The 18,333-nt window shown below is 46.3% G+C and overlaps 1 protein-coding gene across 1 annotated transcript in view; it reads right to left on the minus strand.

Moving 5' to 3' along the window:
* LOC113841966 (uncharacterized) overlaps positions 1-18,333 on the minus strand; it is a 239,863-nt gene that overhangs the window by 45,290 nt on the left and 176,240 nt on the right. The gene's annotated exons all lie outside the window — the stretch shown is intronic.

An 18,333-nucleotide genomic window follows, 5' to 3' on the forward strand; every position in this document is an offset into this window, starting at 1 on the left:
CTGCCAAACACGCTGCTGCTGTTGGCTGAAGTGGTGGGTATGGCTGCGCTGGAGGAAGCAGAGCTCAAAAAGCTGAAGGATGGTTTTGCTGCTCCTTGATCTGAGAGGAAGAACACGACATGAGCCACTGCAAGACGCCAAAGGAACTACAGCAGACTCCGTTTCAATCCCTGTACAAAGAGCAATCCTGAACGACACCTCGGTTACGCTCCAGGTACTGGTGATTCCGTCAGATCCAGATTTAACATGCTGATTGCTGCCATCCACAAATCAAGGAGTGGAAGACTTGTGATGAGCAAGGACGCCCCCCTGCAGTCTCGAGGCTTTATGTATTGGTCACAAACACCAAGAGTTGGCTGTAATTATCTGAACCAGTATTAAGCAGTACCTCTGACCTCTTCAAACAAAAATATCTTTCAGGTACTCTTATAAGAACAACATCAATTGCCTGCACCAGTTTTATGGCCTTGCTAAAGGGAGCACTGAAAAGCACAGTGGTACAGCTTCTTTTGTAGCCTGTTCAGAAATGACAGCCCTGTGCCTACAGCTTCAGATCAGGCCAAGCTTACCAGCCCAACTCTTACAGCTAAGTTCACTGCACCTGAATGCCTTGAAGACGTGCTTTTAGGAGCCATGGAGAAGAACCTGCTGTTAAGACCACTGTTACAAAGTACTGAGTGTTGTTTTACACTTCAAATAGAACTATCTGCTAAAGTCATTCATCAGCTTTCCCTAAGCTGCTGCTCTCTCATTACTGAATGTGTTCCTGCTCTCAGTTTCCCACTAACTTTTTCCCTCAGCCTTTATGGCCCCTTTTCATCTACGACACTTTTAAGGGACTACATCATGGTGAAAAATGCTGGTTAACACTTCCTTTTACACAAGGTGCCTCATGAAATTTTCCTGACTAAACCAAACCCCAGAACTTTAACTAGAAGGGGAAGCAAACAAACACACACACCTCCCCTGCCACCAAATCTCCCCAAAACAGATCTGTTCAGGAACAGATCAACTAGAAGAATACTGCGATTAAAATCAGTATAGCCCTCAACACTGCTTTTGTTCAGGATTACTAGCCAACGTCCTTTCCCTGACCACTTCTGGAATTAATACTGAATTCCATACTCTAAAGCATGGCTGGTAAGTCATACAAATGACAGTTAGCAATCAGAATTTTTCCACGCAGTGATCATCAATAAGAACTCCAATCCTCTACTGCAGCCTTTTAACAAAGTAAAGGAAAGCAGAACTGTGTAGTGACTGTTAAGTGATTTTTGGACTTTCGTAGTAGTAGAGAAACAGCACTACGCTCTGTAGCACAGGCACAAGTACATGGGAGTAAGATCCTCGCTCTCATCTCTTGTTTCTCTGAAAAACGCTCGGGTGAGGCCTCTATTTCACCATACTAATGATTTTACCACCAGCTGTACTGCTAGCATTGAGACAGTCCAACTTCTGTGCTTGTACAAGATTAAGTTCCTTAAGTTCCTTAAGGTGTCACAATTTTTTGCCTAAACCTAGTGTCAAAACTCTTTGAGATCAAAAAAGGAATTGCTGCTAATTGTGTACATATCAGTAACTAGGGCAGAAAACACACAATGCATGAATTAAACTTTTTCTAAAGCTCTAGTACACGAACATATCGAATCTCGCCAATTTTTTTCTAGTATAGTTTCAGAGTTCTTCTTTGATGGACATAAGCAGACAAGCGAAGACAAAAGATAGAATGAAACTCCAAATTTGAAGGCCCCTGGTGTACTAGGAAACTTAAATCCCCCAACCACATTGTTGGAGGATGCAGATTCAGAGGCAATGCCAAACTTGAAGCCCCCTTGTTCTCCAAATTTGAAACTTCCCATGCTATCTAACGTATGAGAAGACTCAGAGGATGAGGACGACTGAACACCAAATGTAAATGATGGTAAGGCAGCATTTGTCGACACAGTAGCAGAACCAAAACCTGCAGAAATAAGTGAACATCAGGTTTGTAACCCATGGGGTACCTGCAGTACACGAAGGTTTTAACAACACTCTAGTCCTGATCTTTCCAGTCAAAACTGTTTAAAAAACAACCCACCAAACAGTAAAACAAGAAAACGCCATGCTTCCTCCCTACATCAACCTTTTCACAATTGTGTTTTCTGTCTACCACCTGGCTTTAAAAAGTACACAAACTTCTTTGAAAGATCATGTTTTTAGTCTGCACTCCAAATGAACAACACGTAGGGCATGTGAAGAACAAGCATGTCATTAATGAAAGTTTTTCTCTAGAAAGGATAAATTTATTCTTGGGGAAAAGTGTGGAAACAGCTGTTATCTTATCGAGGCAATATTCCTATAGGAAAAATGAACAAGTACACCACAGCTCAAAGGAAAAAATAATTGTGCTTGAAAAGTAAGAAAATAAAAAAAAAAATCAGAGCAAAACGAAAAATAAAACACAGAACATGCATCCTCGTTTTAATCAGTAAGCGTTACCTTTGAGATCTGCTTTGGCGCCTGGCTTTGCACTTTCACAGGCTACACACTTTGTGGCCTCTGCTTTGTTTCGAACCGAGCAGGTCTCACAATCCCAGCTTCCTTCAGGCTTCTTAAATTTGTCTCAATCCAGAAATTCTCCAGAAGGGGCAGAAAACGTCAATGCACTGCTACTGGTCACAGGTGTTAGACCCTCTACAAGAAAAACAAGACAGTTAACCATCCTGTTTGAACATCAACTATAAAATGAACATTAACTTTTAAATTTGGTTTATTAGACCCCACAGAAATGTTCAAAACAACTCTGAGACGCCCCCCTCCACCCCAGAAAAAACAAAAGCCATCAAAAACCCACAAAGAAGTCCAAGAGAATCAACTCTGACTGAAATCCATTACCTTACCTCACGAAATTTTAGTCTTACTGTACAGGATGATTACAAAAGCCCAATCTAGTCCATCTCAATTTGTTTCATCCCAGATATATTTGCAAAGGTGTTTTTTGATGTAATGGCATATTAAGTGACGTTTAGAGTCAACGTTAAAATCAGAATCGTATTTTAAAAACAATACAACCACGCTCAAAATCAATTACAGTCGCGCACAATGGGAAACAACCCAGGACTGCCCTCAACAAGTTACCCAGCGGGTCACTCACTTTCTTGAAGCCTATCACTGACCTTCATAGGCATCTCTCTGCTTTAGCTTAATACCAGTTAAGACTACAGCACTGTCTTGAAATCTGGCTTTGCCTCAATTACATACAAATGGTGAATAGAGGCATTTGGGCCATATTTTGGAATTATTTTTACTTATTTCTGAAAGAGAAAAAAAAAAAAACAATTTTTAACTCTTTCTATGGAGTTCTCATTTGCGCCAGTGAAAAATCAGTACGTCATTTTTGAATTAAGTCACCCAGTCCAGCCATCTTCCCTCACCAGCTGCAAAGCAGGGCATATTTGCATTGATCCAGCTCCGTACCAATAGGTTTCACAACCGCTTCAATTTATGCGACAGGCTGGAACCTGGGCTGAGACCTCTGAAGTGCCTGTAAACCAATCCTGCAGACAGCCTCTAATCCATCAACTGGATCTGGGAATCACGTTGCTTAAAATGTTCCATAAATGCAACGTACTTTTCTTCTGTACAAGATTCACAGAGGCTAAGATGGAAACAACAGGAAAAAATAAAAAGGACCATACCTGGTTTCTCAGACTGACAAGCTACACATTTGTTATCTTCTGCCTTATTTGATACTGTCCTTGTTTCAGTTAGCACAGAATTAATTTTCTTCCTAGTAGCTGGTGGAATGCTGTGTTTTGGCTTAGGATGAGAAGAGTGCTGGTAACACCCCGATGCTTTAATTATTGCAGAGCAGTGCTTATACTAAGCCAAGGACATCTCAGCCTTTTGCTCTGTCCTGCCAACAGGCAGGCTGGGGGTGCAGCATGAGCTGGGAGGGGACAGACCCAGGACAGGTGACCCAAACTAGCCAAAGGGGTATTCCATACCATCTGATGTCATGCTAAACAATATATAGGGGTGGCTAGCTGGGGGGAGGGGGCCGGACTGCTCGGGGTTAGGCTGGGCATCGGTCAGCGGGTGGTGAGCAATTGCATTGTGCATCACTTGTTTGTACATACTATTACTTTCGTATTATCACCATTGTATCATTATTATTATTATTGTTATTATTATTTTTGTTATTATTATTTTCCTGTCTTATTAAACTGTCTTTATCTCAACTCACGGGCTTCACTCTCCATTTCTCTCCCCCGTCCCAGAGAGGGAGGGGGGAGGGTGAGCGAACGGCTGCGTGGTGTTTAGCTGCCGGCCGGGTTAAACCACGACAGCCTTTTTGGCGCCCAACGTGGGGCCCGAAAGGTTGAGATAACGGCAGATCTGATCAGAGTGTGTTAAACTAAAATTGGTGTAAGGATTAGACCTGCTTAATAGTCACTTGTCATGATGCTGATTGCTTTAATCTCAACTCTGCTGCGCCTGTTTTCCAAATTGAGTATTATAGTACATTATTTTCCGTATTTTCTCTCTGTAGTGTTGTTTATCCTCTCTGGGCCCTGGTTTCAGATCATTATGGTACTGAGTATTATAGCAATGGCTTATGAGACGATAAGATATCTGGTCATGACTCTAACTTGGTATTCATACTCAGTAATATCGTGGACTCTGTACTTTGGAAACAGTATCTTGGGAACTATTAGCAATTATACCTATTGTTTTTCTCCGTTAGAGAGTCAATCTGTGGAGGGAAAAGGGGAAGATAATTTTTCTTACTTGATTACTCTCCCTTTCTCCTTCACCACCCCTGTATCCTCCTGGATCACTCTGCCTTCCTCCTTCACCACCCTCTTATCCCCTGAGCTTGTCAAAATAGCTCTCCAAGATATTGAATATTATTGGGATACTCAGAATACCATAGTCTTGTTGTTCTGCCTCATGAATGCACTTCAGGTTCTGCTTAAAGTTAAACAACTACTTGGGAAGCTCATCCGGAGATCTGCCCGGAGGCAGGATAGTTGTGGGTGGCAGGGAGTATGGGTGGATATGGGCAGGCATCTAGAGCAGTTGGCACCCCGAGTGTGTTGGAAATTCACCCCTGAGCAATGGCAAAATCCTCAAAAACTGGCAGAATGCTTGAAAAAAAGGTGTCATGATTCTGGCAGTTCCAAAGTAACACAAATCATTGTAACGTGCTGGGGCCTGGCTCATGCCTATCGAGCTGCCATTGATACTGCTATCAACTTAGTGACAGATCCAACGGCCACTGTGACCCCTACGGTGGACTCGGCAGCCGCTACAGATCCGGTTCCTGCAGCCGCTCCAGTTCCAGCTCCTGCAACCGCTCCAGCTCCAGCTCCTGCAGCCACTCCAGCTCCAGCTCCTGCCGCTACTCCAATCCCAGCTCCTGCAGCCGCTCCAGCTCCAGCTCCTGCAACCGCTCCAGCTCCAGCTCCTGCCGCTACTCCAGTCCCAGCTCCTGCAACTGCTCCAGCTCCAGCTCCTGCAGCCGCTCCAGCTCCTGTGGCCGTGTCAGAGAAACAAGCTGTAGCAGTGCAAGTTGACCCTGCAGAGGGTATTCCAATCCCTGTAACGGGGTCAGAGAAACGAGCAGTAGCAGTGCAAGCTGCCCCTGCAGAGGGCATTCCAACCCCTGTGGCAGACCCTGTAACAAAGTCAGAGAAACGAGCAGTAGCAGTGCAAGCTGCCCCTGTAGAGAAGGTGAAAATATGGTATAGAAATTCAGGTCGTTTAGAACGCAGAGAGTCTTCTGCCAATCCAGGTAAGGCTTCTGCCAAAACTAGGTATAAAGATGATGAAGATGACGACGACGCTGGGCCATCAAGGATTCAGGAGGAGGAAGATGAGGATGCCGAAAAAGCAACAGTAACTACCCGAAGCCTAAACGAGCGCGAGCTACGAGATGTGCGAAAAGATTTTGGTCGCTGTATAGGTGAGCAGCTTGTCACCTGGCTGCTCCGGTGCTGGGACTCTGGAGCCAATTGTGTGGAATTAGACGGCAGGGAAGCCAGACGGTTGGGATCCCTTGCTCGAGACGCCGGCATTGACAAAGCAATTGCAGATGGAGCACAACCCACCAGCCTCTGGAGGCGTCTCCTCTCAGCTGTGAGGGAAAGGTATCCCTTCAAGGAAGAACTTTTATGTCTATCAGGCAAGTGGACCACTATGGAGAAGGGAATCCAGTACCTGAGGGAATTAGCCGTACGGGAAGTGATTTATGAGGATCCAGACCTCAGACAAACATCCAAAGACCCAGATGAAGTCAAGTGTACACGACCCATGTGGCGGAAGTTTGTACGGAGTGCACCATCATCATATGCCAGCTCATTGGCAATAATGGCCTGGAAAGAGGATGAGGAACCCACAGTGGATGAAGCGGCTAAACAACTCCGGCAGTACGAAGAAAGTCTCTCCTCTTCCTTACAGGCCTGCGTCTCAGCTGTGGAGAAACTTTCTGAAGAGGTCCACCAACTTAAAGAGAATCTATCTTCCCCCCAACCTGAACCAACCAGTGTCCAACGACCGAAAGAGAACACCTGGGAGAAAACACTTTCTGAAAAGCTTCACCAACTTGAAGAGAAATTATTCTCCTCCGTACCTGTACAAAGCAGTGTCTCAGCTGTCAGGGGCAGGCGTTCACCCACACAAGGAAGACGCTATGGTGGGTACTCACCCCGTGCCACCCTGTGGTTTTACTTACGAGACCATGGAGAGGACATGAGAAAATGGGATGGAAAATCTACCGCGACCCTAGAGGCACGGGTACGTGAGTTGCAAAAGAAAACAATCAGGAAAAAGGGATTCTCTGAAAAGTTTGCTGCTCCAACTTCCAGCAGACAGTCCTTCAAACACAGAACCGAGGAAGATTCTGACCAGGATTAGGGGGGCCCTGCCTCCAGCCAGGGGGAGGAAAGGGACAATCGAGTTTATTGGACTGTGTGGATTCGATGGCCTGGCACATCACGCGCACAGAGGTATAAGGCTTTAGTAGACACCGGTGCACAATGTACTATAATGCCATCGAGCTATAAAGGACCAGAGCCCATCTATATTTGTGGAGTGACAGGGGGATCTCAGCAGTTGACTGTATTGGAGGCTGAAGTGAGTCTGACTGGGAATGAGTGGGAAAAGCACCGCATTGTGACTGGCCCGGATGCTCCATGTATCCTTGGCATAGACTATCTTAGAAGAGGATATTGCAAGGACCCAAAAGGGTTCCGGTGGGCTTTTGGTATAGCTGCCTTAGAGACAGAGGGCATTAAACAATTATCTACCTTGCCTGGTCTCTCAGAGGACCCCTCTGTTGTGGGGTTGCTGAGGGTCGAAAAACAGCAAGTGCCAATCGCTACCACAACTGTGCACCGGCGGCAATATCGCACTAACCGAGACTCCCTGATCCCCATCCATAAGCTAATTCGTCAATTGGAGAGCCAAGGAGTGATCAGCAAGACTCATTCACCTTTCAATAGTCCCATATGGCCAGTGCGAAAGTCTAATGGCGAGTGGAGACTAACAGTGGACTATCGCGGCCTGAACGAAGTCACGCCACCACTGAGTGCTGCAGTGCCGGACATGCTGGAACTTCAGTATGAACTTGAATCGAAGGCAGCCAAGTGGTACGCCACAATTGATATCGCTAATGCATTTTTCTCCATCCCTCTAGCAGCAGAGTGCAGGCCACAATTTGCCTTCACTTGGAGGGGAGTCCAATATACTTGGAATAGGCTGCCCCAGGGGTGGAAACACAGCCCTACCATTTGTCATGGGCTGATCCAGTCTGCGCTAGAGCAGGGGGAAGCTCCTGAACACCTGCAGTACATCGATGACATTATTGTGTGGGGTGACACAGCAGAGGAAGTTTTCGAGAAAGGGAAGAAAATAGTCCAAATCCTTCTGAAAGCCGGTTTTGCCATAAAACAAAATAAAGTCAAAGGACCTGCACGAGAGATCCAGTTTTTAGGAATAAAATGGCAAGATGGACGTCGTCAAATCCCAATGGATGTGATCAACAAAATAACAGCTATGTCTCCACCAACTAACAAAAAAGAAACACAGACTTTCCTAGGTGTTGTGGGGTTTTGGAGAATGCACATCCCAAATTACAGTCTGATTGTAAACCCACTCTACCAAGTAACCCGTAAGAAGAATGAGTTTGAATGGGGCCCTGAACAACGACAAGCCTTTGAACAAATCAAGCAGGAAATAGTCCATGCAGTAGCCCTTGGGCCAGTTCGAACAGGACCAGATGTAAAGAATGTGCTCTACACTGCAGCCGGGGAGAATGGCCCCACCTGGAGCCTCTGGCAGAAAGAACCTGGGGAAACTCGAGGTCGGCCCCTGGGGTTTTGGAGTCGGGGATACAGAGGATCTGAGGCCCGCTATACTCCAACTGAAAAGGAGATATTGGCAGCATATGAAGGAGTTCGATCTGCTTCGGAGGTGGTCGGTACTGAAGCGCAACTCCTCCTAGCACCCCGATTGCCAGTACTAGGCTGGATGTTCAAGGGAAGGGTCCCCTCTACGCATCATGCAACTGATGCTACATGGAGCAAGTGGGTTGCACTGATTACTCAGCGGGCTCGAATAGGAAACCCCAGTCGCCCAGGAATATTGGAAGTGATCATGGACTGGCCAGAAGGCAAATACTTTGGGATATCATCAGAGGAGGAGGTGGGTCGTGCTGAAGAAGCCCCACTGTACAACCAATTGCCAGAGAATGAAAAGAAATATGCCCTGTTCACTGATGGGTCCTGTCATATTGTGGGGAAGCATCGGAGATGGAAGGCTGCTGTATGGAGTCCTACGCGACGAGTTGCAGAAGCTGCTGAGGGAGAAGGTGAATCGAGTCAGTTTGCAGAAGTGAAAGCCATTCAGCTGGCTTTAGACATTGCTGAACGAGAAAAATGGCCAGTTCTCTATCTCTACACCGATTCATGGATGGTAGCAAATGCCCTGTGGGGATGGTTACAGCAATGGAAGCAAAACAACTGGCAGCGTAGGGGCAAACCCATCTGGGCTGCTGCATTGTGGCAAGATATTGCTGCTCGGGTAGAGAACCTGGCTGTGAAAGTACGCCACGTAGATGCTCATGTGCCCAAGAATCGGGCTACTGAAGAACATCAAAACAACCAGCAGGTGGATCAGGCTGCTAAGATTGAAGTAGCTCAGGTGGACCTGGATTGGCAGCATAAAGGTGAATTATTTATAGCCCGATGGGCCCATGACACCTCAGGCCATCAAGGTAGAGACGCAACATACAGATGGGCTCGTGATCGAGGGGTGGACTTGACCATGGACGCTATAGCACAGGTTATTCATGACTGTGAAACATGTGCTGCAATCAAGCAAGCCAAACGGTCAAAGCCTCTTTGGTATGGAGGACGATGGCTGAAATATAAATATGGAGAGGCCTGGCAGATTGATTACATCACACTCCCTCAAACTCGCAATGGCAAGCGCCACGTACTTACAATGGTGGAAGCAACCACCGGATGGCTGGAAACATATCCTGTGCCTCATGCCACCGCCCGGAACACCATCCTGGGCCTTGAAAAGCAAGTCCTATGGCGACATGGCACCCCAGAAAGAATAGAATCAGACAATGGGACTCACTTCCGAAACAACCTTATAGACACTTGGGCCAAAGAACATGGTATTGAATGGGTGTATCACATCCCCTATCATGCACCAGCCTCCGGGAAAGTTGAACGATACAATGGCCTGTTAAAGACTACCTTGAAAGCAATGGGCGCTGGGACGTTCAAAAACTGGGATACGCATTTGGCAAAGGCCACCTGGTTAGTCAATACTAGGGGATCTACCAACCGAGCTGGACCTGCCCAATCAAACCTGTTACGTACTGTAGATGGGGATAAAGTTCCTGTAGTGCATGTAAAAAATATGCTGGGTAAAACAGTCTGGGCTACTCCTGCCTCAGGAAAAGGCAAACCTATTCGTGGAATTGTTTTCTCTCAGGGACCTGGATACACTTGGTGGGTGATGCAAAAGAACGGAGAGGTGCGGTGTGTACCTCAACGAGATTTAATACTGGGTGAGAATAGCCCATGAACTGAATTGTACGATGTTAATTAGTATATTACACTGTATGTTATCACTACCATGATTACTATAGGTGACTAATTAGAATGTACGGAAAAGAGTGTAACCTGAGCATGACATAAATGGTATGGAATAAGGGGTGGATAGATGTCCTGGTTTCAGTTAGCACAGAATTAATTTTCTTCCTAGTAGCTGGTGGAATGCTGTGTTTTGGCTTAGGATGAGAAGAGTGCTGATAACACCCCGATGCTTTAATTGTTGCAGAGCAGTGCTTATACTAAGCCAAGGACATCTCAGCCTTTTGCTCTGTCCTGCCAACGGACAGGCTGGGGGTGCAGTAAGAGCTGGGAGGGGACAGACCCAGGACAGGTGACCCAAACTAGCCAAAGGGGTATTCCATACCATCTGACGTCATGCTAAACAATATATAGGGGTGGCTAGCTGGGGGAAGGGGGCCGGACTGCTCAGGGTTAGGCTGGGCATCGGTCAGCGGGTGGTGAGCAATTGCATTGTGCATCACTTGTTTGTACACATTATTATTACTTTCGTATTATCACCATTGTATCATTATTATTATTATTGTTATTATTATTTTTGTTATTATTATTTTCCTGTCTTATTAAACTGTCTTTATCTCAACTCACGGGCTTCACTCTCCATTTCTCTCCCCCGTCCCAGAGAGGGAGGGGGGAGGGTGAGCGAACGGCTGCGTGGTGTTTAGCTGCCGGCCGGGTTAAACCACGACACATTCATCAATATCTCCACAGTTTCTCTTGTCTACAAACTCAAACCCAGCTGGACAGTCACATTCATTTATGTTACATTCCTTCAGGGGCTCATCACCCCAGTCCTTGCAGTCTCTCTGCTGGTTACACACTTTGTTGATATCTATGCATTCTCCACTTCTGCACTTGAATTTGCCAGGTCCAGAGCACTGAATAACATCGTTACAGTTTGCTTCATCAGTGCCATCCAGACCGTCTCTCACACCACTGCACTGCCTACTCCTATGGACACAGTTCCCATCTTCACATCTGAACTGGTCTGGCCTGCAGGTCTGAGAAGGGCAGTTAATTTCATCACTTCCATCCTTGCAATCAGGATCTCTGTCACAGTCTTTTTCACCTGAGCCGCACTGCACCTCACTCACATAACACCTCACCAGAGGTGCAGGCTGGCGGCCACACTGCTCCAAAGATTCATCCGAGTGGTCGGAGCAGTCACCTTGACCATTGCAGACAAAGCTTTTGGAAATACATTGCCCACTATTGCATGTAAATTCTGCTGCACTACAAGTCACATTGCCACAATTCTCTTCATCTTCTCCACTGTCACAGTCCTTTTCACCATCACATTTCCAGGACACTGGCGCCCGCCGCCGCCCCGCACCTGTGTCACTTATACTACTGCTATTACCCGTGCCGTCAGTGTCAGTGGCATCCTCCTGGTACCGTTTCTGTCTTTGCCGCCCCTTACTCTCCCCCTTTTCTTTTTGCCACTGACCATTCACCACAAATGGATGAGACACATGATTACTAGTTAGGAAAGAGCGTGTAACATCTGCTATACGGCTGCAGGCGATCTGCTGGTTTTGGTAATACTCTAGCTGCCTCTCCGCCAGCTCCACGCGCTGCAGCAGATTCTCAATGAAGTGCTGGAGCCTGGCTTTTCCCCACAATTCTTTTTCTGCCTCCTCCTCGAACTCGCTGAGGCGCTGCTTCAAGGCCGTGATCATCTCCACCGCCACGTCCACCTGCCTGCTGAGCACCCGCTCCCTCCGCTGCACCTCCTGCTGCTTCTGCGAGAGCTGCACGAAGGCCGCCCGCACCTCCAGCAGCTCCGCCGTCTTCTGGGCCAGCTCCCCGGTCAGCCTGTCGAGCCGCTTCTCCATCGTCTTGTCCACGGCCTCCACCATCCTGCTGAACTTCGCCCTGACATGCGCCAGCCCGGCCGCCTCCGGCTCCGGCCGCCCCTCTCCGGAGGCGTCGCAGAAGGCGGCGAGGGGTGCCCCGCAGCCGGAGGGGCTGCCCCGGCCGCAGCCGTTTCCCGGCACGTTGCGTCGACATGCCGCTTCCTTGTGATTGTTCGACTGACAATTTGAGCACCATACTGCCCCAGCTTTGCAGTATCGTCTCACGTGTCCAAAAGCACCACAACGATAACATCGGCAGCGGTGTGGTAATTGGCTACTAGGGGGTGGTACTTGACCACCAGCGGTTTGCAAAGGAGCGAGAGCTGCAAGGACCTGACTCTGTGTAGACTGAACATGCTCTTTCACAGCCTGTGCCTGTTCTCGCATGCTGTCACCTAATTGCTTTACTGCCTCTACTAACATAGCCTGTGGGCCTACTGGTACCTGAGCCATTCTTTCCAACCCTTCCTCGATTGTCCATGTCCCGGGTAAGGAAGCCAATATAGTGCGGGTAGAGGGGTTGCTATTCTGAATTGCGCACTGGTTTAATATCATGCCCTTGAGGTAATCGGGCACCCCTGCCGCCTGTATGGCGTTTGCTACGCGATCAATAAAAAGCCCAAATGGTTCCTCTCTACCCTGTTTGATTCCCATGTAGGAAGGTATTCCCCCTGGCCCCTTTATCCAATCCAATGCTCTTCTGGCCGTTCTCATTGATTCCTTGGCTTTATCAGGTCCCAGCAATGCCTGTGCTTCTGTCCTAAAATACAGTCCTATCCCCATCAACTCTTCCAGCGTGACCCCATGTAAAGGGTCCCCCGGCGCTCTTATCACTGCGACTGCTTCTTGACAAGCAGCGTGCCAATGGGCATTAAATAAGAGCTGCTGGTGTTGGGTCAAAATTAACTTCATTATGTTGCGTATGTCTCCTGGAAGCAAAATATTTGTTCCCCAAATGTAGTCCAGCATCTGTCTCGTAGGTTCACCTTTCAGACCTGAGTCATTTACTGTGGACCGCAGCTGAGTTAACAATTTCCAGTCCAAATTCACTAGATTAACCGTAACATTACCCTGGGCGTCCGGCGGTGAGTAAATTACCGGGAAGGCCTCTGGAACCAATTGTGCAGCTATCTCGTGTTCACCCTCACGTAGGGCCTCATTTGCTATTTGGTTCCACACCCTCTGCCTCTGTTGAACACCGTCTGTAAACGGGCTTGTGTTTTTTCTGTCTGGTTTTTGCTCTCTTATTTCCTCGTCCATCTGAGGGTTAACAATAGCAGCTCTTCCTGGCAATCCCAGTCGCTCTGTAGCGGCAGCAGCGACTCTCTGCTCAGCCTGATGTATAGCTAAGGCGTTAGTGACAGCTTTCCAAGGCTTCGATAATTTTTTAGCAGTCTTATTGTCCTTAATAACTTCATCAAACAATTTGTCCCCAAATTTGCGCCACTCTGCTTGTTCAAAGACTGTATCCGGATTGATAAAACAACCCTGTGCTACTCCATATGCTAATAATCCTGGTAAATCCTTTTTGCAGTCTATACCCTGCGTGCTCCGCTTTTCTAAAAAGCATTTTAGCAAATCATACGCCGCTTGTGTCTCCATGCCTTTATTTATGCTGTTGCAGCCTTTGCGAGACACATGACTGACAGGGACCCTCTATAGATGCCCCCGGGTGCGGGGATTCCGCGTTTACGTCCCGTTACGTCCCGTTCACCTCTCAGGCTGCGGGTGCGGGGATTATCGTCCCTTTTACTTCAATTTCCTGCGCGGTTCCGTTTCCCGCGTCTCTCACCGTGAGTCCTGTGTAGAGTGGTCCCAGGTCGTCCTGGCTGTCCCGGCTGAGCTCCGATGTCCCGGCGGCGCTCCGGTGTGGCAGTCTTGGCGCTGTGATGTCGCGGCGCCGCTGGTGTCCTGGTCTCCCTGTGTTACGATGTGCCGGCGCCGCTGGTGTCCCGCTGCGCTGCAATGTTTGTCCTGGTGCCGCTGCGATGTCCGTGCTCGGCTGCGATGTCCTGCTCCGGTGCGATGTCTGTCCCGCTGCGATGTCTGTTCAGGCCCTGTTCAGGTCCCAGCCTGTTCGGGCGCCATTTGTTGCGAAGCACGGCCGAAAGCACGACGGACACCAGCAGAGTCAGATCATGCTGCTCCATTTTATTGCCCGAATAGCCTAACTTTTATAGAGAACTTTACAGGGGCGGACAGTGTTTCACACAAGATTATTGGTCAAAAGCACTCAGGCAAAAAACTATAAGAAAACAACCCCACCTGCAAGAAAAGAACCCCCCTTTTGATTAGCAGTCAGGAAAACAACCCCCTTTGTGATTAGCGGTCATGTAGACCTAGTCCTTGAGGCCAGCTGCTGGTAACAGTATTTTCTGAGTTCCTTAATTGGGCGATGTGGGAGTCACTGCCCTGGGAGCTTCTCACAGTTACTCTGGCAGCTTGGCTTGCTCAGCTACAGCAGGCCCTGAGATTCCTAAGGCCTACCCCTGGTTGCTTAAAGCAAGCTCAGATCGAACAATTGTTCCACGGGCACATGTCCACGTCCTGTATGCCAATTCCCAACATCCTTTATGTGTTAGGATGTAACTGTAAATGAGGTACTAAGAGAACTAGCTAGATGGTCAATGTTTCATTTTAAGTAAATACAATTTGTGGAATTGAAAAGGAAATGTTTGTAAATCTCGACGCTCCTGTCCCACCTTCAGCCCAGGTGCAGAAAGAATAGTAAAGAGTTTGGGTTCTAAAGATATTGCAAAAGCTGCAAATCTGTGACATTCACTGTATCAGTTTAAAAGAAGCAGAATCTAAATCCACATTGTTCAAAAACTTCACTTCTGATTTAAAAACAAAACAGCAAAAAAAAAAAAAGCAAACAAAAAACCACAAAACAACTACGTTCAATGTACATTTACGAGCAACTTGAGCTGCTATTCAAGATGCGTTTCCTTTAGTGTTTCTGTATTAGTAGCTTGTCTTTTCTGTTAAAATTGCCACCTTTGAATCAGGAGTTGTCCTGTGTGCGATGCATTTTGAACAAATATTGTAGAAAATTAGACAGTTGTTCAATTGTCTCGAGTTTTTATTATTTAATTAATATTCAGCATCTGTGGGAAAATACTGCATGGATTGCTGCTTCAAGTACAAACTTCCGTACATTTACTAAAGTAAATTTGAGTCATCTGTTACGGAAGGAGGAGCTCTAGAAATTTGATTCGATTGGGCATCGCATCTTAATGAAATTGTATTATTTCCATTCCTCGTTGGGCTGTCAAACCTGTCAGCTGTTTGTTCGTACTTGTCTCAAGCAGTGCAAATTTTGATTTGAAACTTCCTCGGAAACAAAGAGTTAAATGAAGCTTTAAATAAATGTTCTGTTGTGAGCCAGTGCAGCATATGAAATTTCATCCGTTTAGATAAGATTTCTGGGGCCTTCCTGTTGCGCTGGGTCTGAATGTCTGGTTATAACCATTGGCACCTGAGTTGAAATGTTTGTCCCCTAGTAAAGTCACTTAGTTGCATGTAGTGAGGTGCTGCGCTAACAGTCTGACTTATTTTTTCTTGCTCCCTAGACTTTGGATTTTTGAAAACACACTCTTCTACATCTGCACAACCTACAACAAGCACAGTGATTTATACTAGGCCTGCAATAACAACTTTTTCTGCAGGTAAAGAGACTTCTAAACAAGCATCATACTGGCAATCTGATACATGTGACCCTTTTCTGCAAAACAAAGACATAGACAACAAATGTGTAACTTGTCAAGCGACTAAAGCATCGACAGTCGAGACTACGAAACAGACAATAAGTTCAAGCCAATGTGACACCTCAAAGCCAACAGCGCCCCCAGCAGAGATGCTGGGCTTTGGAGACAAATTCAAAACAGTAGCTGGAACGTGGGATTGTGATACCTGTCTTGTCCAAAACAAACCGGAAGCGACAAAATGTATAGCATGTGAGACGCCAAAACCTGGAACGGGAGTAATGCCTGCTCTGACATTACCAGTGGTGACAGACAGCTCAGTGACAGTGACATCCTCCTCGAGCAGCACTGACACGACACTCACTCTGGACTTTGGAGACAAATTTAAGAAGCCGAAAGGCTCTTGGGACTGTGCAATATGTCTTGTATCAAATAAGGCAGAAGATAACAAATGTGTAGCTTGTCAGTCTGAGAAACCAGGTATGGTCCTTTTTATTTTTTCCTGTTGTTTCCATCTTAGCCTCTGTGAATCTTGTACAGAAGAAAAGTACGTTGCATTTATGGAACATTTTAAGCAACGTGATTCCCAGATCCAGTTGATGGATTAGAGGCTGCCTGCAGGATTGGTTTACAGGCACTTCAGAGGTCTCAGCCCAGGTTCCAGCCTGTCGCATAAATTGAAGCGGTTGTGAAACCTATTGGTACGGAGCTGGATCAATGCAAATATGCCCTGCTTTGCAGCTGGTGAGGGAAGATGGCTGGACTGGGTGACTTAATTCAAAAACGACGTACTGATTTTTCACTGGCGCAAATGAGAACTCCATAGAAAGAGATAAAAATTGCTGTGTGTTTTCTCTTTCAGAAATAAGTAAAAATAATTCCAAAATATGGCCCAAATGCCTCTATTCACCATTTGTATGTAATTGAGGCAAAGCCAGATTTCAAGACAGTGCTGTAGTCTTAACTGGTCTTAAGCTAAAGCAGAGAGATGCCTATGAAGGTCAGTGATAGGCTTCAAGAAAGTGAGTGACCCGCTGGGTAACTTGTTGAGGGCAGTCCTGGGTTGTTTCCCATTGTGCGCGACTGTAATTGATTTTGAGCGTGGTTGTATTGTGTTTAAAATACGATTCTGATTTTAACTTTGACTCTAAACGTCACTTAATATGCCATTACATCAAAAAACACCTTTGCAAATATATCTGGGATGAAACAATTTGAGATGGGCTAGATTGGGCTTTTGTAATCATCCTGTACAGTAAGACTGAAATTTCGTGAGGTAAGGTAATGGATTTCAGTCAGAGTTGATTCTCTTGGACTTCTTTGTGGGTTTTTGATGGCTTTTGTTTTTTCTGGGGTGGAGGGGGGCGTCTCAGAGTTGTTTTGAACATTTCTGTGGGGTCTGATAAACCAAATTTAAAAGTTAATGTTCATTTTATAGTTGATGTTCAAACAGGATGGTTAACTGTCTTGTTTTTCTTGTAGAGGGTCTAACACCTGTGACCAGTAGCAGTGCATCGACATTTTCTGCTCCTTCTGGAGAATTTCTGGATTGAGACAAATTTAAGAAGCCTGAAGGAAGCTGGGATTGTGAGACCTGCTCGGTTCGAAACAAAGCAGAGGCCACAAAGTGTGTAGCCTGTGAAAGTGCAAAGCCAGGCGCCAAAGCAGATCTCAAAGGTAACGCTTACTGATTAAAACGAGGATGCATGTTCTGTGTTTTATTTTTTGTTTTGCTCTGATTTTTTTTTATTTTCTTACTTTTCAAGCACAATTATTTTTTCCTTTGAGCTGTGGTGTACTTGTTCATTTTTCCTATAGGAATATTGCCTCGATAAGATAACAGCTGTTTCCACACTTTTCCCCAAGAATAAATTTATCCTTTCTAGAGAAAAGCTTTCATTAATGACATGCTTGTTCTTCACATGCCCTACGTGTTGTTCATTTGGAGTGCAGACTAAAAACATGATCTTTCAAAGAAGTTTGTGTACTTTTTAAAGCCAGGTGGTAGACAGAAAACACAATTGTGAAAAGGTTGATGTAGGGAGGAAGCATGGGGTTTTCCTGTTTTACTGTTTGGTGGGTTGTTTTTTAAACAGTTTTGACTGGAAAGATCAGGACTAGAGTGTTGTTAAAACCTTCGTGTACTGCAGGTACCCCATGGGTTACAAACCTGATGTTCACTTATTTCTGCAGGTTTTGGTACTGCTACTGTGTCCACAAATGCTGCCTTACCATCGTTTACATTTGGTGTTCAGTCGTCATCATCCTCTGAGTCTTCTCATACGTTAGATAGCACGGGAAGTTTCAAATTTGGAGAACAAGGGGGCTTCAAGTTTGGCATTGCCTCTGAATCTGCATCCTCCAACAATGTGGTTGGGGGATTTAAGTGTCCTAGTACACCAGGGGACTTCAAATGTGGAGTTTCATCCTCGCTATCTAAATCAGAAGAGAGTAAAAAAGAAGGAAAAAGAAACAGTTTTACCTTTGGCCTTCCATCTACAAGTAGTCAGGCTCCTTCAACATTTCGGTTTGGGGCCGCGAGCCTGGGACAGCAGGAAAAGAAAGAGGAACCAGTATTGGGAGGTTTTGCTTTTGGTACAAGTTCTGCTACTGCCATGGCTGCCAACGAGAATAAAACCGGAG

This window comes from Anas platyrhynchos, chromosome 2, assembly GCF_047663525.1.
Source record: "Anas platyrhynchos isolate ZD024472 breed Pekin duck chromosome 2, IASCAAS_PekinDuck_T2T, whole genome shotgun sequence".
NCBI classification, from domain to species: Eukaryota; Metazoa; Chordata; class Aves; order Anseriformes; family Anatidae; genus Anas; species Anas platyrhynchos.